Below are 12,435 nucleotides of genomic sequence, written 5' to 3'. Positions count from 1 at the left end.
TCAAACTACCCACAAGTGTCTGAGGATGCCAAAGCAAGCTCCCCTTCGAAGGAAAAGGCCACAAAGAATAAAATAAAGAGTCTTCAGATGAGCCTTCCCCCCTCCTAAACCTAGAAAACCTATCCAAAAGAGGAGGATGAGCACAAAAAAGGCTTATGCTGAAAAACCTTCCAATGAAGTTCCTTCCCCTATAGAGGATGTCCCTGTTATAGTTAACCCTCCCACTGAGGAAGCCCTAATTTCTCAAGAGAAAAACCCTTTGGAGCAAGTTAAGGAAACTGCTCCTGCAAAAAATCCAGCTCCCAAAGGTGCAAGGCGACCTAGACAAATCTCTAAAGGAGAATAATCAACCGAGGAAGAGAAACCAACAATAGTGCCTGCTACCCCTCTTGCTCCTACAATGACTACAAAATAATTGCAACAGGAGGTTGAACTGAAATTAGATGAGGTTGCTCAAAGGCCAACTAGATAGAAAAGAAGCCTTCATTAGGACCTGTTGGAATTGTTTGAGGGGTCCTCCATGCAAGATACTTTAAGAATTTCCTTCATGGATAAAGAGGCAGGATTCAAAGATGCATTTACAAATGAAAGGGGCTAGGATATATTTCACTCCTTTCATGGCAACAAAGACAAGCCTGTCTCAGTGTCAAATCCTTGGACACTAAATTTGGGAAAGCTAGTAGTGTGAAATGTCTTTGTTGAGCCCATGTTGATAAGAGAGTTGGCCAATGCTTATGATTCCCCAAGATGGACTGTAAGAACTATAGAAGGTTATGTCCTATTGGACATCTCACATAGGGCCATTATTGAATGTTTTGGTTTGGATGAGTCTGCCATCAAGGGCATCAACATAGGCAATTTGTAAAGAGATTATCAATATAAGAGGGAGAGGTATAGAAAGGACCTTGTTCCTCATTTCATGAAGAAACTTTTAAAAAATATACAGAATTACGTCCTACCATCTAAAAAGGAGCCTTTCAGATTGGAATGCTTTGAACCCTATTTTGTTAAGACCTACTATGCATTAGGGTAGGTTCTTGGGGTCAATTGTGAGCTTACTCAAATGCCCATAGATTTCATGATCATTGCCATCAATATCCAACACCCCTCGATAAATGAGCTATATGATTTTGCAGCTATTATTCATGACAAGCTTCATGAGGGGTTGATGGGAGAGAAGAATAAAAATGAGAAGCTAGAATTTAGAAATTATTCTTTATTGTGTCATCTAATTCTTTATTAGAATAGGGTTTAGTAGGATCTAGAATTGTTTTCCATGGCTAGTACAAAGATGGACTTAGATGTAGGATAAAGGATCCAGGTTTAGCAATTATTGTGTTTTCTTTAATCATTATGTCATGAAAGTTTTGTCAAGGCTCAGAGTTAGGTTACCAAGGCTACCCAAGAATATCATTAAAATTTTGAGGATAAGAAGTTGTAGAGCTGAAGGGATGATATATCGAGAAGGGGTTTTCACCCATAATTTTGGGGATTTTTTTTTGTATGGCAACTGCACTATCATCAGGGTCTATGGGTGTGAGCAAGCACCCTATGTTTTGCCACTTTTTGTCTCTCCTAGGCTAGCATTCCTTAAATTAATCTAGCAATTAATTGTGGATGGAGAGAGAGAAAATTAAAACAGATAAGAAGGGGAATCTCCTCCCTAGGGTGTTTGTTTTTGGATAGTTCAATGTGGGTTGTGATATCTTGGAGAAAGTGCAGAACTTTTTGGTAAAGAACTACATATTAAAGGTTGCCCAAGCCAGGCACTTTGACCTTGAGGGATGTATAAATGATCTTAGAGTTTACAAGCTAAAGGAGAAGGGATACTTCCACTCATTTGATAAAAGAGAGGAACTAATTATAAATTCTTACCCCGCTAAGGTAGATCAAAAAAAGAAGAAATGGGAGCTCATGAAGAAGCTTGAAAGGCAAAGGAGGTAGGAGGATCCTAATTTTAAGGGTTTTTATAGAGAATTTAAAAATGATTTTGCCAGGATGTCTTTCATGATGAGAAAGGAAGATGATATAATAAAATTGAAATAGAGAGAAGGGATGCTATGGATAAAGGGGATAAATTTGAAGAGAGGCCAATTGACCCAGCCCGTATAGTGTACAAGGTGAAGGGGAATATAGTAACAAGTGAAGAACTGTCTCTTGGAACCTCTAGGTAAACTGCTGAGCAAGTCAAAAAATTTGAGAAAGGAAAAGAAAAAATGTTTGACTTTATAGATATTCAAGAAGATTTCAGTACAAATGTGCCACCACCTTCTCCCCCTCAGGAAACATTCCATGAAGATGAGGCTGCTCAATCCCTAAATGATTTAGATAGACCCGTCATCCCGAGTATAATCCTTGTAGAGGAGGCGGGTGATGAAAGATTCATTTCTTCCAAGAACTTCATAACAGATGACAATTTTGTGAACTCTCTTGAGTTCAAATCCTTTTGGCTTAGGGAAAAGTTAAAGGATATGTTTGATGAAGAGATTAGAAATTTTGATAGGAATAGTTTCAGATGCACCCCTAAAGAAGGCAGAGAGATGATTCAAAATAGTGGCATGCTTCTTGTTCCCGGTTGGTATTTTGAGAAAATATTCTTGTTAGATCAAATCATGCGGCAGAAAGACCCCAATTTTTACAAAGAGTTCGGAGAGCATGGGTCAGCGATGAGCATAAGTCTAAAGGCATTTTCTCTATGGTCAAAATCCCCAAATGTTCAGAAATGTATAATTTTTTAGGGTGAATAGCATAAAACAACGTATGCAATAGTGAGGACACTTGAAGACACTACTGCATATGAGGTTGTAGCTATCACATGACATGCAATTCAATTTGCTTAGCTAGTAGTAGAAGATCTTGAGAAAAAACATATAAGGCTGAAGGATATGGATGTGGCTCTTAATGCAATTTACAACAAGTTATTCATTGAGAATTGTGCATTAAAGGAGCATATTGAGAAAATGATAGGATTGAAAAAGTGGGATATCCCCACAATTTTGGTAGGTGAAGGAGAAATCAAGAGCCTAGAAGAGTGGAAGTAGGGCTTCTAGGACACCATAAATGCAATTTTGACTACCTTGGCTACTGATCCGGCTCAAAGTGAGTCATATTATTATAAATAAAATCATGGACATGGATTTAATGTACCATAGATTTACTTTAGAGGCTGCTACTTTACCATCCCACAAAACAAGGGAAGCAATAAATAAGTTACAGGGTTTAAGGGGTTTTGCTTGGCCAATGGATGAGATTGAAGAATTGCATAGAAAGTACTACTCCTTGGAAGAAGAGTAGCTTGAGAGAGAGGATTAATCATAATCCTTCTATTTTGTTACTATAAATTTTATGCAGGTTGCTTATTTTGAGGAGGATTTATAGATGTACTCAATCACCAAAGACCATTCTTGATGCAACCATAACCGGTAAACCCTCAATGAGAATCAATCAGCCTATACAATAAGAGAAAAATAATGAAAACAATAAGAAAACACAATAATATTACACAAACAGATCATATTAACACCTTAGAACTTCTGACAATCATCTAACAATCATCTTATAATCATCAGAGAACATTCAGTAATTAACCAGTTACATGTAGGCTATCAGCCAGATACAATCCAATCTGGGTCTCTAAGTGTTAGATATTAGATCAGTCCCAAAGACATTGAGAGGGGGGGGGGGGTGAATCAGTGTCTAACTGGTTTACCAAATATTTCAATTTGTTTGCAACTTTATAACCCAAATTAATGTACCAGTAAACAAGCAATAGAGAGAAATAAGAGAGACAACATCAATGCACAACATAACACAAGATATTTTGGTGAGGAAACCCGGAAGGGGAAAAACCTCGATGGGATTTGTGACCCATAATATTTACTCACTGACCAATAGTAATAAATATTACTGATACAATAGGGGCCTGCACATGCAGGAAGGCCAACAGCCTAGAGCTCATTGCTCAATCACAAAATGAGTCACACTGACTACAAAAATGGATGATTAAATCCAATGACAATGTACTACTCAAAATAGAATCTGCAATGATGGATTTAGTACTGGTTTCAGCTCTATCAAATACCTCAGCCATAAACCTTTCTTCGCTTTCCTCTACTCTTATTCACTCATCAAAATTATTACATCAAAATGCATATATAGATATTCGCTCATAAATACCACTTGCATTACCTAATTACATTCCATCTAGATACATACAGAATGTCCTATAAGATCTCATACATATATGAGTCTTTACAATACATCATTTCAGCTATACAATATAATTACAATACAAAACAATATAATTTCCATGTCAGTTGGGGTGCCAGTAAGATCTTCTGCCGGTGTAGACTGGGTGCCGGTGAGAATAATTTGTAGTGTCTGTTAGTTCTGGTAGATAATGTTTGTATTGTCGATGTAACCTGTGAACCATAATACTAGTTGGTTGCCATCAATGACAACATCAACTATTCTCATCTGAGTGTAGAATGCCAACAATCTCCCCCTTTGGCATTGATGGCAACACTCATGAGAAAAATCCAAAAACTGTTATCCAAAACTGATCCAAAAATAGGAGTGCTCCCCCTGAGCAAATGATCTCTTTTGTACATTTTTCTCCACACTACTACTCCCCCTTTGACATCAATGACAAAGGATGTCAAAAAGAATCAAATAATTTAAAATTCTACCTCATAGCCTCTATCCGGTTATGTACAATTTGAAAGATATCCGCCAAAATCAGATTAAGACTCTGCATGAATTTGGTGTTGTCAAAGATAGTGGTTTCAGTCTGTTGGATCATACCAGTTAGATAATGCGTCTGTTGCTCCAGTGATCTTTCTCCTTGAATTGTTGCTTTGGACAACTCAACCCGTTGAGTTATAAGGTTGTCCAATCTAGGACCAAGTTTTTTTTTCAGCTCTCATGCCTTCATCCTTATCCTTTCTTTTTCTTTTTCCAATTTCTCAATCTTCTCTTCAAAAACTGCCATTTCTTGCTCAAAAACTAAGGTAAGTCCTAAAGAACCTATCATGTTGTTTGCTATATCATCAATCTGTTTTTGTGTTTTCTTTATCTCCTCATCAATGTCTTCTGTTAGGTTGTGAGGCTTGCATGCTTCCTTGTACAATTTTTTATATTCCAAAATGGTGGAATTAAGTGTCGGTAGTAAGGAATCAATGTGCTCAGTACAATCCTTGATAGTCTTATCAAAGAATTCACTTTTTTCTTTATTTGCCCCTTCTGCAACAGTCTCTTCATTAATCTTGTCCACAGTTAGAATATTTGAAGCAATGAATTTGGACAATGTGTCTAATTTACCTAAAGATCCATCAATATGATCTATCTTACATGCTGGTGCATTCATTTTCAAAATAGGTAAGGTATCATCAATGGCCTTAAATGCTAAGGCGTTGCAATCTGTGATCCTCTTTATGGAGTACAAAAGTACATCAGTCATATTTGTAGGCCTAAAATCCATGGTGGAAGTGCTAGGCTCTACAATAACTTTCTTTTCTTCTGATACTTTGTCCAATTGCCTTAATCACTTCAGCTATCTTGCTTCCATCTTTGACCTTTTCCTTGTCCACGGTTTCTTCCTTTTGCTCATTCTATCTTTGAACTTTGTTTTCAACCTTACTGTCATCCTTTCTTTCTGCCTTGTTGTCTGTCAGTTTAGCTATACTCTGTTCTTGTCCTTTTCCAATTTTAGTTTGTGCTTTTATCTCTACTTTTGTTTCTACCAGTTTCTCAATGTTAGGCTGAGTAGCATCTGGGATGGTGTCTGGTTTCTCAACTTCAGCTGGTATCTCAATGTTCTAAGAGTCAACAGTGTTGACCGGTGACTCAGAGATTCTAATATTTATAGCATCAGCTATCTTAACCTCTGCAATTTCCTTATCCATGACTATGTTGAAATCTTGTGTGTCCACATTCATGGTAAGAAGAATTTCAAATTCCAGATTAGTGTCATCTCTTGTTATTTCCTCTGCCTTCTCTTCCGGTTGACTGTCAGTTTGTACCGGTGCCTCTACAGTTATTGGAGGGGTGTCATATGTCGGTGGAGGAAGGTTATCCTTGATCTTTATATCGGGTACACTACCAATTTTGCCTTTACCTTTATCCTTCTGATATACCTTTGCAAAAGACTCATCCATTTTCTGTCTATCCTTTTCTTCTTTCTTTTCTCTTTCCACAAAAAATATGTCCCATTTGTCTGTTGTTTCTTCTACTATTTCTTTCACTCGACCTACCATAAGGCTAACCTGTTGGTGACCACTTACCAAAACTGACTGGTTGACTTCTGCAATTTATTCATCAATTTCCTACCGAGAATTGACAGGGTGAACCACCAACAATGCTTCAACTTTTAATTTCTTGTCTAATTCCATTACGGACATCCTTTTAGCTTCTAACCTCAAATACAAATCATTAGGCAGATCATCTACAACCTCAATGAGAACTTTCTTGTAGATATCAAGGTGCAAATTAATGCTTTCCTCTATAGTGTTTTTATCTGTTTCCTTCAAGGAATGATAAAGTTTATTTGCATTGCTAAGGTTACCTTCTTATGTAATTTCATTGATCAATTCCTTCGGTGTAAGAGTATCTGGTGCCTTAGGTTCTTGTTTCTTGTTAGGAGTTACCTTCTTCTTTGGACCACTAGGCTCTCTTACAGCCTGTTGCTTCTTTCTTTGAGTTCTTAAATTCTTTGGAGATGGAGCAGGTGCCGATGAAGGTTTTCTTTTCTTTCTTTCAACTCTCTTGAATTCAGCTGCTTTATCACTTTCTATCTCAAAAGAAGTAACAACTGGGGAAACATGGGCTACCGGTATCTACTCTGACTAGATTTATTTCACACTAGCAGCCATACCACTAAGATTCATTAACCCTTCTGTAACATCTTTTACCATTTTTGAAGCATCTTTCATGAACTTATCTCTTTTCTTCCTCTCCTTCATCATAGCTACACCACTCTCAATTGTTTTAGCATTGCCAAATATTTCCTCTATTGGTTCTGGTGGTGCATCTAGGAGTATTTTTGCATATGAGTCCAAGATGTGAGAGTCCACCTCATATCCCATTTCAGTAATCCATATGGTTTTGGGTGTAACTACTTCCATCTAGATTTCATCTCTTTTTAGTACAAAGCATATTTGTTTATCATATTTATCTACAATGCTTTCAGAAATCCTTTCTCTCTGTTTCATTCTGGTTTGGAAATTCTTGAAATATTTTTTAACCAACTCATCACTGTTAGCTCCCATACTAGTGATTGCCTCCTTTATCTATTTTCCAACAGAAATATCATAGGCAAAATCCTTATGACCTATGTCGGGGATCTCCTTTGAAAAGTAAAGCATTAAACATACTAACAGATTTCCAAATTTGAATGTTCCTTTCTTGTCACATTTTATCTTATCCAAATTTTCTAGCAACTCGTCCTTCAATCATTCACAAATATCAATTTTTGCATTGTTTATAATCATCTCATGTGCACTGTGAATGCATGAACTTGACACAGAATTCAACCTATTTGTGTAACCAACTTTATATCCAATTATCATGCTAGCAAATTTAACATGTTTATCCTTTATGTCATTAACCCTAAGTGACTGGTTGTCATATGTAGCGTTAGTTAAGCTCATAACTTCCTTGTTAGGGATTTTCTTCTTCTTGTCAGGTCTAGCACTGGTGGAGGGTAAACCAGTAACAGCTCTAATAGCTTCCTTGGTAATCTTGAATACTGAGTCCAACCACATAAATTCTCTGTGAACCCTGCTAAGGACATATCGAACGGCTTCATCTGAGAATTCTGGCATATGGAGGATGTCTGTGAAACCTAAATCCTCAACTACCTTATGTTTTGGTTTCACTATCCCATCCTTGTTAGTAATTACATTCATATACATGCTCATCAAATCTTCAGATCCTAAACTTTCTATGTTGCAATGTATGTATGCCCTAGGGTCTTTAGTGAATGCAACTCCCTTCAGGATTTTAGAAAATGCACCAATAGAATCATCATGTTTTTCTATCTTAGGAATGATCTTGAAAATGGGTCTAGTTTGTTTAATGTTCTCCACTATGGTAGGGTTTGCTACGAATTTAGGAACAGAAGATTAAGATGCCATTCCGAAAGATAAATGCTTTTAACTGTGAAATACTTGAAAGCCCTAAAAAGACCTTTGCTTCTTTTCCTTTAGAATGCCTTTTCTCAATTTCACTCTCTTCGAATGCTTGGATGCTTGGTGAATTGAAATGAGGGGTTACAATGCCTTTATAACCAAAAATTTCCTTACAACCGCAATAAATGCTTGTCAGTGAAGTGAAGTTTTTCACATATCTGCCGATAAAGAAGAAATATAATTTCTTACCACCAACCGAGGGTAAATGCATGATTTTCAATTTGTTGCCTTACCCCTAAGGATTATTCCTTAGTTGGATGAAGAATCTCCTATCGGTGTAAGATTACCATGTTCTGCCAGTGCAGTGACAGATTCATCACTTCTCTGATCTCTCTTCTTAATCCATTGTTTTGAAAATTCTTGCTTGATTTCAGTCACCTTCTCTTTGTCTTTGTTATTAGATCCTTTATTGTTCCCCAGTATAGTCTTGCTTCTACAAATTTTGCAATATTCCCAATCTTGTTATATGCATAACAAGTTACATTGTTTCTCTAAATATCCTTTCCATGACCTTGACCAGTTTGAGTTCTGCATTGATTAGATAAATCTCCAAATATACCACAAACATAGCATTTCATATTAATTCTTCAATTGTCTGAGTTATGACCATTTTTATTGCATTTGGAGCATTGACCGGTGGGTAAGTTTGTATTTTGATTATTCCTAAATCTGCACTGATTTGCTCTATGACCAAATTTGTTGCAATTAAAATATTTTCTATTAAATTTATAAGCATTAGGTTGCCTTACCGGTTTGTTATGATCATGATTGTTTGCAGGCCCAAAGCTTTCTCCATGTTCAAATCCAAGTTCAATAGTTTCTCCATCAGGTTTCTGACTTTTTAGCATATAATCAAGAATATCTGAACTTTTATTGAATTTGTCTTTGTATTCATTTTAAGTGATCAACTCACTTTCCAAAGTGCTAACTTGTCTCGAAAGTTCCTCTTTTTCATGTTGCATGTGAATTAAATCTATTTTAAGCATATCATTTTCATAACTAAGCCTTTGAGATTCATCAGATCTTTCATTAAGTCCTTTGGCCAAATCTTCTTCATTCCTCTTTCTATCTTCAATATCTTTACATAGTCTCATGTTTAAATCTTGCATCTCATTCTTCATGTTACTATTCTCTTGTCTCAATTTGTCTGCAATATCTCTAAGAGTTTCTTTTCCATCATCATCTTGATTTTGTAATTGCACATGTAATTCTTTTCTCTTATTCTTTGCTATAACTAGGTTATCTGGAAGTGCTTTGATAAATTCCCGAGCAGTTCCGAGTTCATCTTCCAGTTTGATATTCTTCAATTTTCCTGCATCAAAATCTTCAAGAGATCCTTCCAACTGTTGTCTCAATCTTTTCATTGGTACCGGTTTCAGAATCTTCCTCAAGTTGTTAGGCTTTTGTAAATAGAGGACTATGCTTTGATACCAATTGTTAGATATTAGATCAGTCCCAAAGACACTAAGAGGGGGGGTGAATCAATGTCTAACCGGTTCACCAAATATTTCAATTTGTTTGCAACTTTATAACCCAAATTAATGTACTGGTAAACAAGAAATAAAGCAATAAAGAGAAATAAGAGAGACAACATCAATGCACACCATAACACAAGATATTTTGGCGAGGAAACCTGGTAGGGGAAAAACCTCAGCGAGATTTGTGACCCACAATATTTACTCATTGGCCAATATGAATAAATGTTATTGATACAATAGGGGCCTGTACATGCAGGAAGGCCAACAACCTAGAGCTCACTGATCAATCACAAAAGGAGTCACATTGACTATAAAAATGGATGATTAAATCCAATGACAATGTACTACTCAAAATAGCATCTGCAAAGCTGGATTCGGTACCGGTTTAAGCTATGTCAAATACCTCTGCCATAAACCTTACTTCGCTCTTCTCTGCTCTTATTCGCTCATCAAAATTATTATATCAAAATGCATATAAAAATATTTGCTCACAAATACCACTTGCATTACTTAATTACATTCCATCTAGATACATACAAAATGTCCTATAAGATCTCATACATATATGAGTCTTTACAATACATCATGTCGGCTATACAATATAATTACAATACAAAACAATATAATTTCCATGTCGAGTGGGGTGTCGGTAAGATCTTCTGTCGGTGTAAACCAGGTGCCAGTGAGAATAATCTGTAGTGTCTATCAGTGTCAGTAGATGATGTCTGTGTTGCTAATGTAACCTATGAACCATAATACTAGTTGGTTTCCATCAATGACAACATCAACTATTCTCATCTGAGTGTAGAATGCCAACACTAATAGTCAACCAGATCACAAAATGTAAATCTCAATCCTTATTCTCAATTATACTTTCTCTACCCCCTACAAATGACTACATAATAACATATTTATACCGATCGAAACACATCCAGGTCGGCCTCATAAGATTACATTTACCAATGTAGGAAATGAAACATGTAATTAAGTTGACCCTAAGAATTAAATAAATTTTTTTGGAGAATAACAACCAAGTGATGTGATTCAGTAGGAAGGTCAGCCACATGCCAAAGAACATCAGACAAGACCCAAGATATATCCACAAACCAAGAATTGCACCGGTAATGAGGGAAAACCAACCAGTAAGCACAAGAACTATCCGAGAACCCAGAAATAGTCAACCAGAAGTGATAACTAACTGAAAAAGAACCCAAATGAACTAAAAATTTGGAATCAAGCACATATTCCACCCAGTAACTAAAAATAATATCTTCCATGAAGAACAAGAAACTACAGGCACCAACTGGTAAGAACACAAAAAACTGCACATAGAATTAAACAAGAACAAATCTGAAAGGAAATTTTTTTGGATGATGCAAGATTTATCATCAACCGGGGATGCTCCTACATCAGACAACCCAAGTAGAAAATGATGTTAAATGAGAGGCAACTCATGAAAATCTAAAAGGATTCAGAATAAAGACCCCATGCTCATTTCTGATCCAAAAATATTCTTTATCTGCCAACTTTTGCTTTAACTCTTTTGGTGCCTTAACCGACTTCTCTAACCTCTGACCATCTTTGTTTCTCTTCATTTGCTTCAGATCTGCACATTGTCTTTATTTACTATTATCTTTCTTCTGCAATTCTTACTTGATTCTACCACTAGACTTCATCTGGTTTGTCACCATAAGATCTCTATCATCCAGTTCCATCTATCCATCAAGCTCAACTATCAGATCCTTCTTCAGACTCATGTCACCTTCCGGTATAACCTCTGCAATTGGTTCCATCAGATCTTTCTTCAAACCCTTTGGTATAACCTCTATAACTGGCTTTATCAAACCTTCTGATATAACCTCTGCCTTCGGTTTCTCAGTACTGCAACTTTTCTCAGGACTCAGATTCTTCACCTCCTTCTCTTTCTCCTTCAAAGAAATCAATGTGAACTTCTACTAGTCCTTCTCAATAGTGACTAGGTTTCTTCTACAGCCATAAATAGCTCCTTTATCATACTGCCAAGGTTTTCCCAACATGATATAGCAAGCACTCATAGATACAACATCACACAAAACTTCATCTCTAAAAGGCCCAATGTTGAAACTCACCAAATGTTTCTCCTTTATCTCTATCTTTTGATCATCTTGTAACCAACTCACTTCATAAGGACATGGATGCGTAGGCCTCTTCAATCCAAGCTTCACAACCATCTTCTCAGATACCAAATTGTCAGTGCATCCACTATCTACAATAACCTTGCAACACTTACCACCTGATTTACACACAATCTAGAAAAGACTCTTCCTCTGAGTAGATCTAGTATCCTTTCTTTTGAACATAAGGGATTCTCCTTGCTCCGGTGCACAATTAGATCTGGTACCATCACCCTCTAGTTCCTCATTTTCCATACAACTTATTTTTATTCCCTGGTTACATTCATATAATCTATGTATGTTTTCTCCACACTTGAAATATTTGTGAGGAAATTCTCTATCGGTACTGCTGCTACCTTTCCTCGATGTCTTCTGCTCTGGTTTTTTACTTTGCTTAGGTTTTGACTCATCTTCTTCAATCGGTTTCTTCATGTTTTCACTCATCTTGAATTTATCCTTCTCCCTATTCTATTGTCTTCTTCTCACCTTCTCCTCAGCCATCAAAGCATACTAGTAAGCTTCTTCCATTATGGAAAAATTTAGCATACTCATCACATCTTGAATGTTAAAAGCAAGACCATTGATGTACCTCACCACCTTTTCTATGTCCATCTCTCT

This window comes from Cryptomeria japonica, chromosome 6 (assembly GCF_030272615.1).
Source record: "Cryptomeria japonica chromosome 6, Sugi_1.0, whole genome shotgun sequence".
Classification (NCBI taxonomy): domain Eukaryota; kingdom Viridiplantae; phylum Streptophyta; class Pinopsida; order Cupressales; family Cupressaceae; genus Cryptomeria; species Cryptomeria japonica.
The sequence above is the reverse complement of the archived record's forward strand: the minus strand, read 5'-3'. Positions refer to the sequence as shown.